Source organism: Canis lupus, chromosome 12 (assembly GCF_003254725.2).
Source record: "Canis lupus dingo isolate Sandy chromosome 12, ASM325472v2, whole genome shotgun sequence".
Classification (NCBI taxonomy): domain Eukaryota; kingdom Metazoa; phylum Chordata; class Mammalia; order Carnivora; family Canidae; genus Canis; species Canis lupus.
In genome coordinates this window covers 25,415,631-25,430,616 of record NC_064254.1, presented here as the reverse complement: position 1 = coordinate 25,430,616, position 14,986 = coordinate 25,415,631, and the positions used below count along the sequence as shown (strand labels likewise).

General features: G+C 33.7%; 1 long non-coding RNA gene and 1 pseudogene across 1 annotated transcript in view; both read right to left on the bottom strand.

Annotated features, from left to right (window-relative positions):
• The window catches only part of LOC112641223 (uncharacterized), a 44,545-nt gene extending 38,418 nt beyond the window's left edge, over positions 1-6,127 (bottom strand). Inside the window, exon 1 of the long non-coding RNA XR_003124558.3 lies at positions 6,010-6,127. This is a non-coding gene — a long non-coding RNA (uncharacterized LOC112641223). The remainder of the gene's footprint in view (positions 1-6,009) is intronic.
• A 4,569-nt stretch (positions 6,128-10,696) lies between these two features.
• LOC112641807 (proteasome subunit alpha type-1-like) lies at positions 10,697-11,790 on the bottom strand (annotated as a pseudogene).
• Between the last annotated feature and the right edge of the window lie 3,196 nt (positions 11,791-14,986).

Below are 14,986 nucleotides of genomic sequence, written 5' to 3'. Positions count from 1 at the left end.
GCCATTGCATCCAATATTATGTATTTCATATCTTCTTTTTTAGAGATTTCAGCAAGGTATATAGCTGGATTTAGTATGGCCTTATATATTATTCATAGATAGTTTATAATTTATTAGCTATTGGGAATGGCTTTTTTCCTTCTATTAAAATTACCACATAACAAATAAAACGACCTTTTTCCATTTTTCTCCATCTGGATAATGTACTGATCTCTCTTATTACTTCTAATAGGCTTTCTAATAATTCAAGGGATTTCCTAGATAATTTAATCATATGAAAATTATGATTATTAATTATGTTCTCTTTTCCAAAAGATACACTTCTTTGTGATTGCTTCATTTCTTATTCAATTGCCTGGAATTTCTGGAAATGTGTAAAATAACATGAGGAGAGGGCATACTTGTCCTCCTCCTTTTGGTGTTTCATGGTTTACTATAATGTTCACTCTTAGGTTGAAATAGATCCTCTTTATTACGATATATTTCTATTCCAAATTTTATGTTGTGGTATGTAGTGAGTCGTGGCAGATTCTTTGGTAATGGCTATTGTTTTATGGTTTTCATAGTTGTTTTGAATCAGAAGTTCTATGAAGCTGTATGCCAGTGGATAAGAGCACAGTTCTAAAGTCCTATCTCCTGGGTTCATGTTCTGGCTTTGCTATTTCTTTGTTGTTCAGCACTGAGTAAGTTATTTAAGCTATCTGTGCTTCAATTTCCTTTTCTGTCAAACTGGTAAAATGACGATAACAGTACTTATTTTTTGTTGGTTTGAGCATTCAATAAGCTAATGTGTATGGAGAACTTGGAACAGTGCCTGGCATTTTAAGCATTTAATGAATATGAGAAATTATTGTAACTTAATAAGGCTAGTAATTATTATTAATTAATACCTTCAGGAAATCTTTAAAAATTATAATTTTTCTCTCCTTTAACATACTGAAATAAATGTATGTTTTAGTCCTGTCCTTGCATTCCTAGGACAAAACATACTAAGTTGTGTCCATTTCCTTTAATAACTAGTTGAAGTTAATTTGCTAGTAAGCTTTTGTTTTCTTGACAAAAATAAATTAGATTGTTCTGTAGCTGGGGGAAGGTCTAAAAAAGATATTACTAGTGTCATTTTATCTTTATAAAATTTATCTGGGTAATTTATAGACATTTTTACACTCTGAAACCACTTACATGGCATATATCTTTTTCATTCCAATATTATATAATTTTTATGTCATTGAAAACTTTGTCCTTTTTCTTGATCAAACATATTAAAGTTGTATTATGTTCTAGGATTTACTCCAAGTAAAAATCTCTTTAAATTACTTATTATTTCTCCTATATTGTATTTCCCAATTTAGTAATGTCCATGTTTGTTTTTATCATCAGTTCCTTTCATCTTTCTATTGGCTTGTGTGTTTCTCTGTTTCTAATTTCTTTACCTAAATGCTCAGCTCATTTATTTTCATACCTCCTTGTTTAGTAACAAAGCATGATTTATTGCATCTTTAAAATGCATACTGAATGACCTGAATCATTTTTCATTTATAATTTAAAAATTAAATACACCAGTGATAGATAGTATAGTATGACAAGTCCTGTCATGTCTTCTACTTAGGACCTATGAATGTGAATATTCACTATTAACCTTTAAAAATCAGGATTCATCCAAAACTGGAAGCAACCAAGTTGTTCTTCAATGGGCAAATGAATAAGCATACTATTATGGCACACGGATACTACTGAATATTATTCAGTAAGAAAAGAATAAGCTGTTAATCTATGTAACAACATAGATAAATGTTATATACTATTGCTTAAATGGATATTGCCTAAAAGAAAACAGGAAGATTCAAAAATGATATACACTGTATGAAATTCTGACAGACAAAAGTATGAGGACAGGAAACATCAGTGGTTGTCATGGGCTTGAGTTGGGCTTGAGTTGGTAGGAAGTTAACCAGGTGAATCTATGGTTATTAGGGCTACAAAACTTTCTGTATAGTACTATAGTGGGGGATACATAACATTGTGCATCTGTCAAACCTAGAACTTTACAGTACAAAGAATAACTGTGACAAAAGAATCTAACTCTATTAGCACTCACTGAGCTAGAAGTTTGACACATATATCTTTCAAACCAAATAAACATCATTCACAGTCCCTATGTTTTATTGAGTTTTGTTTGCTTCCTCTATGGAAGGGAGTGAAAGAAGGCAAAATGCAAAGTATTAGAACCCTAGACTCCATAATCAGATAAACCTGTGCTTGAAATCCAATTCTACAACATACTTCCTAGTTATTTAACCCTTGGCACATTACTTAAAATATCTAACGTTTTCTTCCATAAAGAAAATGAGAAAAACAGTATCTGCCTCAGCATTGTTACAGGATTAAATATTAATGCATATAAAACTCTTAGCCTGGACTGTAGTAATATGCTCAGAAAACTGCATGTAGTTTTCCACAATAACTGTAGTTTTTACTTCTATTTTAATATACAATAGTTCAAATTTTTAGATATATGCATCTTTTTCTGTACATATAAACACATTATCATAACTTTATTATACATTATGCTCTTCCTAAACATAACTCTATTTTGTTTAAAATTAATAATGTCCCACTTGCTTTATTTTTGTATGATTTCCTAATAAATCTTTTCCTGTCATTTTTAATCCTTTTTTTTTTTTTTTTTTTTTTTTTTTACTGTTTTGAGATTTTCTCTAGGGATCATTCAACTTTACACCAATAGGTATCCAGAAATAGTAAATAGAGAGATGAAAGGAAAAGACTAAAGAAAGGGATGATTAAAAAAAAGTTAAAGAAATGTTATATACAAGTTTTAGACTCAAAAATCTCCAGAGCAATCAATGACCAAAGATCCACATCGAGACCTTATAACAATTTAGAACTTCAAAGATAAAGTCCTAAATGCTTTCAAGAAGGAGAAAAAAAGGTATTACAAAGAAATGGGCAACATTTTAACATAATATATCTCAGTAAGTTGCATCTCAGAAAGCAATGGAGCAATAGTTTTCAAGTTCTGAGAGAAAATATATTGGAGCCTAAAATTCAATATGCAGGTATATCCATGAAATTAAATGAAAAAATAAAAACATTTCAAGTGTGCATGAACTTCACAATGTTAACCTTCAACTGTAATCTCCCATCCTCAATCTTGTTTAGGAAATTACTGGAAGTCATTAGAAGCCAAGGAACCCCCCCCCCAAAAAAAAGGTAAGAAGTGGAATTCAGGAAAGAGTGAACTCAACACTGGGAGCAGCAAGGGGAAGTTCTAAATGTCCAGAAGCCAAAAGTTGCTGAGTAACTACTCAGACTGGAGCAAGAGATTAAAAGGCCCTGGTGATGTGTTTGCGGAAATCAAAAGGGGAATCCTTTAAATCACCCAGTGTGACTGAAGTGTTTAAAACATAAAAAAAAAAGTAAGGTTAATAACATAATACTGTATACTGAAAATTTCCTGAGTAGATCTTAAGCTTTCTCACCACACACACACACACACACACACACACACAAAGAGTTAACTATGTTAAGTATGTGAGGCGATAGATGTATTTATTATTTTGATCCTGGTAATCATTCTACAATATAAATGTGTATCAAAGAATCACACTGTACACTTTAAATACATAAAATTATATTTGTCCATTATTACGCAGTAAAATCAAAATAAATAAAATTAAAATCCTTGAGAATAATAAAGGGGCTCATTTCACCTCTGCTAGCAATAACTTCAAGAGCTAGGAAATTGAGTCACTTTAAGGGGGAAAAATGTTCTCTAGTAAATAATATTTACTATCTACATAATGTAGTTACTATTTATTGGTTACCAGCTTTAGAAATAAATCTATGAGTAAAGTGTAGTAGGCATATTTTCAATGTTATTTTTTTCTGTAATGCTATTGGACAGATAAAAGACTGGCTGGATTAGCCACTGTGTGATCTGTTTTGTTTCCCTTTTACCTAGGAGAAGTCTTCCAACTTTATTTTCCAGCCCTTCAACTGAATTGTTTTCTACTCAATTACATTTTGTCAATGCCTAAAAGAAAGAGGAGAGCTCCTGGACAAAGTAAAAGTGTAGCTAACAAGCTGGAAGGTGAAAGTGAAGAGAAAAGGTAGAGGGAAGGGTGGTAGGACACTCGTATTCTTCTAAAAGGGTATGGAACTTTTGGCTGTATATATTGGAACAGAAAATAGAAGTATAAGCAAGTGATTTTAAATTGGAGAGTTAACAATTTTCATCTTTCATAGTATATGACCAATAAATACAATCTAAAGTTGATTCATTGATTCATGGACCTAAAGGCACATCATATGGAGGCAACAATCTAAGGACCTAAAAGCAGAAATAGTTTAAAAGGTGAATTCTGAACATAGTATTGCAGGGTAGGTGTGTAGATTTGAGGGCTGTCACATTTAGTATAACTTACATTGGATTCAAATTTATTTCTACAATATCCATTGTTACTTTGATATAAGAAAGAATGAAAAATTGAAAACTTTGCTTGATTCTTTCACTTAGTAATATGAATTGAAGATTAGTCCATGGACTCTTATGGCTTGATAGCTCATCTCTTTTTAAAACTAAATAATATTCCATTATCTAGGTGTTCCACAGTTTATTTATCCACTCACCTACTGAAGGACTTCTTAGTTGCCTTCAAGTTTTAGTAATTATTAATAAACATATACTACTATAAACATCCATGTGCAGGTTTTTTCAGTACTTTTGGATAAATATTAAAGGCTGCAACTGCTGAAAAGGCTAAATACTATATGATTCCACTCACAGTACAGTGAATTTTTAGGGCCTGTGAAAAACTCATCATGCTACTATAATGATGATTACATGTCATTATACGTTTGTCCAAATCCACAGAATACGCAACACCAACACTGAACCCTAATGTGTACTTTGGGAGATTACAACGTGTCAAAATAGTTTCACCAATTGTAACAAATGTACCACTCTGTTGGAGGATGTTGATTAAGGAGGACACTGTATGTGAAAACACAGATTGCATATGGGAAATCTTTTTATCTTCCTCTAGAATAAATGATCCTAAAACTCATATGGAGCCACAAAAGGCCCGGAATAGCCAAAGCAATCTTGAAAAAAGAAGAACAAAACTGGTGATATCACAGTCCCAGATTTCAAGATTTACTACATAGCTATAGTAATCAAAACAGCACTGAATAATATATAGAATTGTTGAACTGCTATACTGTACACCTGAAACTAATATAACACTGTATGTTAATTTTACTGGAAAAAATACATACATACATATACATATATACATACATAAGCCAGAGTCTTCCTGGCATTCCAAGAAAGTCTAAGCAATTTCTACAATCTTTCACAAACCCAGTCTTCCCTACTGTTCTATGACTCTTAAATATAAATAACCAAGGCCCTCACCTATTTCTTCCAAAAAATATCTCATACTTTTCCTACAAATAAAAGTTTTCTCTTGTCATTCTCCCACACATAATGTTCAGAGACTTCATTTTATTTTCAACAAAGTCTACATATCCTTCCAAGTCTGTTTTAATTTCTTTCCTATAAAAACTTTTCAGTCCAGCTGAGTCCTACAGGATCTCAAAAAAGTTGCCCTAACTTTTACTAACTAATTACTAACTCAGTAGGTAATCAGACTTGATCATTTCAATGTACACTATTTATACAGCCATGTTCCCCTCTTTTTAAAAATTAATAATTTATGGGTTACATTTTTATTGCTCCTATAACAAGTTATTATAAACTTTACAGCTTAAAACAACACAAATTTGTTATTTTATATTCCTTATTACACAGGTCTCATAATGCAAAAATTAAAGTGTTACCAGGGCTGCATTCCCTTCTGGAGGGTATAGAGTAGAACCAATTTCCTTGTTCATTAAGTTGGCTAACAGAATTCATTTCCTTATGGTTGAGGGACTGAGATCCCTGCTATCTTTCACCTAGAGCCCATTCTCTGCTGTAGAAGTTACCTTGACTCGTGGACTGCTTCTAGAAGTCCTTGATTCATGGACTCTTACTCCAACCTCAAACCAGCCATGATGAGTTGATCCTCTACCATGCTTCCAACTCTCCTTCTATATCATCTCTCTGCCAAGATAGCCACAGAAGCTATCTGCTTTTAAGCACTGATATAATTAGATTGGGCCCACCCAAATATTTCAGGATAACTCCTCATCTCAAATTCCATACACATTATGCAAAGTCTCTTTTGCAATGTAAGCTAGTACATTTATATGTTCCAGGAATCAGAATTTGAATATAGTGAGGACATGAGGGTTATTAGTTCATCACATAAAACATGCCATATTTATAGATGAGAATACACCACAGACTCAAACCATCCAGTAATTCACAGGGTCTCGTACTTTGTACGAGACAATAAACTATAAACTATAAAATATTACACATTGTATACTGACTATACTGTAGACTATACTATTCTACCTATAGACTCCTTGAGGTCCATGAAGTTGCTAATACAAAGTTAAACACATTGTAAATGTTAACATTTATATATTATTTAGTATATTATCATGAAAAATTTCCTCATAATCTGTTTAGGTTAAATATTCCCCCTGTTGTTTTTCTCATTGTCCCTGGCAAAAATAGTACTATACCTACGTTAGAGAAAATGTAAATAGCGCTGTAATTTTTAGAGCATTTGTCAACCTGATACTGTCACAATTCCTCTAACCCTTTACAGCTTGTCATTTAAAAGTCACTCCTTTTTTTCTATTTTTTCTTCTTTGGGCAATATTTACAGCATCTTCTTCAGATTTTTTCTCTAATAAATTATTTTCCTTGCCATCATCCTTTGGAACTTACCCTTTATAAGAGATCTCAAGTCTTTGTAGAAAGCTTCTATGAATAGCAAGGAGTTAACAGTGGAGTACCATTTGCTGTATCAGTTTCATCAGAAACACAAGGATAATATTCCCAGCTGTGGCATCTGCTCCTTGGCAATTTCATCAGACAGTGCCAGCCATTATTGTAGAGTTCTGGGCTTGTCATAAGGATTAAGCTGCTGTGCAGCTGTTTCTGCTATCTCAGTGCTGTATAGTACAAGTTAGCTTTCAATTTTTCCTCTGAGTAATTCCTGTTTTCTCTCTATTCATATTTTGTTAAAATACCTAGGAGATTCGTGTCTAGATAAAGTACATCCCAACACATGCCTTCAGAAACAGTGTGCATGTACCTTATTCACATTCAATAGAATTTCTTTTTTTTATAAAGGAAATTTCTTTTTTTTAAAGATTTTATTTATTTATTCATGAGAGACACAGAGAGAAAGAGAGGCAGAGACACTGGCAGAGGGAGAAGTAGGCTCCATGCAGGAAGCTGACGTGGGATTCGATCCTGAGTCCCCAGGATCAGGCCCTGGGCTGAAGGCAGTGCCAAACCGCTGAGCCACCCAGGCTGCCCTCAATAGAATTTCAATGTGATTTCAACATAATTTCTTTTGTAGGTAAAAGTAAAAATGTAAAATTTTTAGTGTTTTTTCTAAATATTTTATGTGCAAGTATAGCTTTTTATTAATAGAAAGTAAATGAAATCTAAAATCACTGCATTCCTCTGTTAAATACCTTTTTAAATACAGAAGTTACCTTCTTTAAGTAACTTTTCTAATCTACTGTTACTGTCATCGCATAAAGCAGAGTTTCTTAATAGAGTGTATTTGGTGAATGTTCTCTTTATCTTTTTCATGAAGTCATTTGCTAACTGTGGCTGTTAAACTACTAACCAACCATCAGTGTCAAAAGAATTGATCTAGAGTGCTCATTTTCAACTTCATTCTAACGTTCTATAAGTAGCCCCATTCCTTCTGACAATCTGATGGCTCAGAATAAGACATATCAGAGAATCACAGATTTTTAAATTGTGATGGAACTTAGACACTATATGGTCCTTCCATTCATTTTACAGATAATGAAACTGAGAACCAGTTAAGTTAAAGGATATACCCAAAATCATATAAACAATGTCACAAGACCAAGAACTTAGGTCTATAAGTCTCAGTCCAGTATACTTTCTGCAATCCTTCAAGGCTCACCCTAGTCCAAGTCCATAGTCCATGACTCTTGGTTCTACTCTTGTATCTAAAACTGACCTTTTGTCTGTGACTCACACCCATCTTCAATCCTCTACCTCTTCAAGCCACTTTCTTTACCAGGCCTTTCTCTTCCTCTATTCTGTTTCTGCCTCTTAGCCATCAGTCCTTCTACCCAATTTTAACTATACAGACACATTGGACAGTGTTCTCCTGTCATTTGGGAGCTGAAACAATTAACAGATGCCCATCTATCAATAATGAGAAAACAATCACTTACAGGACCAAGAAAGTTCAGGAGTTATAATAGAATTTAGTATTTTAAACCATATGCATCTTGAGATACAGGCTTTCTTAAAATAAAACAAAACAAAACTAAAAAAGATTCTCTATATATAGAATTTCTCATTCCATTCTGCATCCCAACATGGGAAGGCTGTATATGATGAACTTCTCACTCTATTCTGCATTCCACCTTAATGATTCAAGTCCAGCTTTTACTCTGAATGCAACTTGATTCTTTTCTTTGGAACATATTATTATCACCAATGCCTGTGCAATGAGTTTGACTAGTTCTTTTTTTTTTTTAATTTTTTTTTTTTTATTTATGATAGGCACACAGTGAGAGAGAGAGAGGCAGAGACACAGGCAGAGGGAGAAGCAGGCTCCATGCACCGGGAGCCCGATGTGGGATTCGATCCCAGATCTCCAGGATCGCGCCCTGGGCCAAAGGCAGGCGCTAAACCGCTGCGCCACCCAGGGATCCCGAGTTTGACTAGTTCTATACCGTACTCACTTTCCTACTCAGGATATAGCACCTATAATTTCCATTTCTTCATCCCTGTTAATTGAAATCTTTGCATTTGATTTAGAAGGTGATTGTTTCATTAGGTAACTGTTCTTTGGGAAAAAGATAAAAATATTTCTCTGCAGATGGGTTTTCACTGAAGAAATCAGGTCAGACTCCATCAAAGTGTGGCACAGCCCCACAAACAGGGATATATACACTGATAAATTTATTATGTTAAGAAACTTCAGAGCAATGGCATTCACATTCTTCACTGAGTTGTAAGGTAAGGACTGTGCACTTCTGAACAAAGGGAATGGTATTTCTTGAGATGATTGTAAACAAATCAGTTAATAACTAAAAGGCAACCTGAGAGATAATCCTGCTGAAAATAATGAAGTAATATTTTTGCTACTGGAGAAAATATCTGACCCTGTCTAAAAATGAAAAAAGAGAGGGCAAATACTGATATAATAAGAACTGTCCAAAAAATAAGTGCAAGAAAAAATGTTTTCCTATTGACTCCTACTTGCTTCCTATTGTACATCATATATTGAGGAAATAAAAAAGAAAATAATGTATCTGAGTAAACAAAATTATAGTAATGGATAAAAATAGTCAATATATGTTAAGGTTTAATCACATGGCATTGGACAAAAGCTAACCAAGCGTTACATTGCCCTTGCTTGCTAAGAATTTATGATCTAAAAACAATAGTGCCAAGGGCATAAAATTTAAAAAGTTAGCCTGATATATGCAAGGCAGATTTTTTGTAATAGTTTTATTTTACTATTTGAGAATATTTTCAAGTCGTAACATAGTGCTACTGAATTCCCTTAGGAAAGGGGTGTAAAGGAAAGTAGAGGACAGTTGGGAATAACAAGTTATACAATCAGATTGCAAAAAAAAAAAAAAGAAGAAGACAGAATGTCAATGCATGATGTTGTATCTTTCTTAGAGTTAAGGCCTAACAAAATAAAGCAAATATATCTAATAATACAGGTTTTGAGGCCAGTTCAAATCTCTCTCCCTCCAGAATCTGTATCATTATCTCAGAACTGAGGCTAATGTGAGGTCAGTATAAAATATCCATGTGTCCCACTAGGCATAAACCAGAAGACAACCCTAACTTGTCCCTAGAGTCTCAGACTCCCAATTATCTGACAAATACGGACTCCTTCTGGGCAAGATCTATTCTCTGTAATTTAAACCAAAATAAGCCTAATTATCTGAAGGCCAAAATAAGCCTAATTTTCTAGAGCAATTTTTACCTTATGACAAGGTTTAGTGTCAAGAAAGAATAAAAGACAATGAAATCCTATAGCCTGAATATAAATAAACACATAATTCAATTGCCTATTATTAAATCAAACTTTACGAGGATTTTAAAAATCATGATGAACCTCTCATTCCAATCAATATGTTTGGATCTATCAGATAAGTGTAATACTCAGATAACTGAGTCCTCACCTGTCCATATACAAGCTGCATTTCACAAAAGTCTACTTTTCTATGAAAAAAAGTAAGAAAATGAGGTAGGGAAGGCTGACCTAGAAATTGATAAATAAATGCAAGAAACTTAGAACTTAAAAGAAAGTGAAAAAAATGGAAACTCCCCTATCAAAAAAGAAAAAATTTAAACGAGGATAAACCAGTGTCCTCTTTTTTCCCTCCTATTTAAAGTAAATGTTTAATAAAGTACTACTTTTATTTTGTTACTAATGTTTGAAGAATGATCTTTTTTTTTTTTTACACAGGCAGGTGAAACAATTTTATTTCAGTTGTCTTTAAAACCACAAAGACACTATGTTCTTCATCTAAAAACATTAGTACAGATAACTATACTTTCTAGAAAATGATTATATAGGCCCTCTCAAAGAAAAATGCACACCATTATATGGTTCAGACAAGTTACTTGGGAAAAACACATCTGGACCGATTCCTAAAACATACCAGAAGACCACGCTGCATCTTTTGGTTCAAAGTATAGATTACTGTCATCAGTAAGGGCTCCTGCATTCTTACATATTTGATAATACACATATAGACTGGTTTGTGACTTAATGCTCCATTGGTTCATCAGCATTTTCTGCAGGTTCATCAGCAGGTTGACCAGGCTGTGCCTTTCTCTGTGGTCTTTCTTCAAGACCTTCCAGGAACCGAGATACATCATCATCATCATAAATCGTAAACTCCAAGTCTTTACCAACAATTCCAATGGAAACATTCTTTGTAGTTAGGTCCTGTTCTGCAGGAAGCGTCTCTCATAAGGCACGCAGACCATACTTAACCAGTTCATTCAAATTGCACTCCATAAACCCAGACATATGTCCCTCCAAGTAAGTACGAGCAGATTGAGAACGGGCTCCAATGGACATGGCTCTACAGTCAAAATAGTTGGCAGATGGACAAGTTTGGAAAATGTGAGGGCCCATATCATCATAACCAGCAATAAGCAGTCCAACACCATATGGTCTCCGGCCATACCGTTGTGTTGGTATCTGGGTCTTGCTTCCAATTAGAGATACAAGACGAGACACAGGAAGATGTCTGTCAAATACAAATCTGGAATCCAAACACTCCTGGCACATAAAATTACATAACAGTCTAGCATCAGTAGTAAGTCCCGCAATTGAGATACAATATTGTTATCAACATGGAGAATTTTATTCTGATGAGCTGCAAGCTCTGACTGTGCTCTCTTCAATGCAACCAACACCGCATGGGTTTTTGATTTCAGACCAACTGTGGCTGAGCCTTGTTTGACAGCTTCCATTGCATATTCAATTTGATGAATCCTGCCCTGAGGGCTCCAAAGAGTGACCTCGTTGTCATACTGGTTGCGAAACATGGTTCTGGCGTGGGTCATGCTGCGGCCTCCGGCAGAGGTGGCGGCTTCAGGAGCGCGGCCCGAAGAATGATCTTTTTTTAAAAAAATGTACAAGCCACCTTTAGGTTTATATTTCCTTTTAGCAAACCCAATCCTTCTTTTCTTTTTATAAATAAAATTGTACTTAAAGTATACATTGTGGTGATCTGATACACATATACATATAAAAGAATTCCCATCATCTAGTTCATTAATATCCCACACCTCACATATTTACCTTTTTTGTATGAAAATGAAATTTAAGTCATATTGTTTAGCAAATTTCAATTCTACATTATAGTGTTAATAACTACAGAAATCATGTCTAACATTAAATCTTCAGAATTCATTTATTTTATAGCTGAATAATTGTACCCCTTTACCAACCTCTCTTTTACCTACTCACCACTATCCTCTGGCAACCACTTTTCTCTCTGTTTCTATGAATTTACCTTTTTTTTAGGTTCCACATATAAGTGATGCCACGTAGTATCTGTCTTTCCGTAACTTATTTCACTTAGCATACTGCCCTCCAGGTTCATTCATGTTGTTGCAAATGTCAGGATTTCCTTTTTTATCATGGCTAAATAATATTCCATTGTGTGTGTGTGTATATGTATATATATATATATATACACACACATACATATATACACCTTCTTTATCCATTTATTCACGGATGGACACTTAGGTTGTTTTTAGCTTGGTTACTATGAATAATGCTGCAATGAACATGGGAGTGCAGAATTTCTTCAATATCCTGTTTTCATTTCTATTAGATATATACCCAGAAGGTATATATCAAAGTATATATCCAGTTCAAACTACTGATAATATTATAGTTCTATTTTTAATTTTTTGAGGTACCTCCATATTCATTTCCATACTAGACACACCAATTTACATTCCCTTGTGTACTAACAGTATACAAGGCTTTCCTCCTCTCCATTTCCTCACCAACACTGGTTATCACTTGTCTTTTTGGTGGTAGCCATTCTAACAGATGTGAGGTAATATCTCATTGTGGTTTTGATTTGCATTTCTCTGATGATTAGTAATATTTCATACTTTTTCATGTACCAGTTGGGCATTTGTATGACTTCTTTGGAAAAACGTCTATTCAAATCCTGTCATTTTTTAATTGGGTTGATTTTTCTTTCCTACTGAGTGTGGGAGTTCTTTATATATTTTGGATCTTAACCCCTTATCAGATGTATGATTTACAAATATCTTCACCTAGATCAATGTTACTACTTATATTTGTTACTTATATTTTCTTCTAGGAGTGCTACAGTTTCAGGTCTTATATTCAAGTCTTTAATCCATTTGGAGTTATGTTTTGTATATGGTGTTAGATAGTGATCCAGTTTCATTCTTTTCCATGTAGTTGTCGAGTTTTTCCAACATTCTTTATTGAAAATATTATTCCTTCCCCACTGTATATGCTTGATTCTTTGAAATTAATTTACCATATATGCTTAGGTTTATTTATGGGCACTCTATCCTGTTGCATTGATCTATATGTCTATTTTTATACCAATACTATACTGTTTTGATTACTATAGATTTGTAATATAGTTTGAAATCAGGAAGCATGATGCCTCTAGCTTTATTTTTTTTTCAAAATTGTTTTGGTTACCTGGGGTCTCTAGTGGTTTCATACAAATTTTAGAATTGTTTATTCGATTTCTGTGAAAAATTCCAATGGAATTTTGAAAGGGACTGCACTGAACCTATAAACTGCCTTGGACATTTTAACACTAATTCTTCCAATTCCTGAGTATGAAATATATTTCCATTTATTTGGGTCTTCTCCAATTTCTTTTGGCAGTGTCTTACAGTTTTCAGTGTATAGGGCATTTATCTCCTTGGTTAAATTTATTCCTTAATATTTTATACTTTTGATGTAATTATAAATGGGATTTTTTCTTAATTTCTCTTTTTGATGTTTCATTATTAGTGTATAGAAATGCAGCTGGCTTTGGTATATTAATTTTTTATCCTACAACCTTACTGAATTTATTGGTTCAAACAGTGTTTTGGTCAAGTCTTTAGGGGTTTTTATACATAATATCGTGTCATCTGCAAAAAGGAAATTTTCACTTCTTCCTTTCCAATTTGGTTATCTTTTATTTCTTTTTCTTGCCTAATTTCTCTGGCTAGGACTTCCAGTACTATGTTGAATAACAGTGGTGACAGTGGGCATCCTTGTTTAGGTAAGCCAATCCTTCTTAAACTGAATATTCATCCCACTTTATTTCATCTGATAATTAGGCCTACTCTCTGAATATTAAATACTCTCAGAATATGAAATACACATAATATTTGAATAATGGATAGTCTAGACAGCAACTAATAACATCCTCTGAATAACACAAACAAATACCTATGAGTCCAAAATAGAAATATACCATAACTTCTAGTGGGTCCTGGGGAGTTATGTACATTCCCTAATTAGTGTTTTTCAAGAGTTACAACACTACAAAAATACATTCTTGGAATATGAACTGCATAAAATGAATTGTTTTGGTCTAAGAGTCAAAGCCATTTGCTTAGGTTGAGCAAAACTATTTCATGAGCCAAGAGACAGTTTGTCCAACCACTTTCAGAAGCACATTTAAATGCCCTAATGTCCCTATGGATTTTTTCCTCTTCAGTGAATTAGATCCAAGTTAATGGGAACCATTAAATCTACTTTAGTCGAATCTCTTAACTGAGTTTCTTCAAGTTGTTTCTTTTTCAGATGCCTTTTGAGATTTTTTTGTTCCATCAGAGTCTGATTTAAAAGCTTTGCTGCCCTACAGAATGTGTGATAAACCAAAAACACTTAACAATAGTTAGAGTTTAAGTGTATATGATCTGTGGGCTGACCATGTACAGCATTGTATAAAAATGCAGCTTGATGCAATGTCTAATCTACTGTGACATTCAGGTTTTAAGTGATGCTCAAGGAGATGGAAGGAATGGCTCTACATATATCCCAATGTACACTGGTCTTCTGTCTGTTAACTTGCTAATGAACCATGATTGAGTAAAGTAATGAAGAGTTTACAGAGAGCCCCAGGAAACCAATTTCCAATTTTGTAACCAGCAGGCTTTAACTTCACTGCAGCCTTTGCTAATTTTGTCTGGAAGTGGACTTGGATACTAAATGCCATCTCTGCCTTGTGATTCAGACAGACTTTTCTCATCCCCATTAATGGATGTTTCTTCGTAAGATCCATTTTATTTCTCTCAATGATT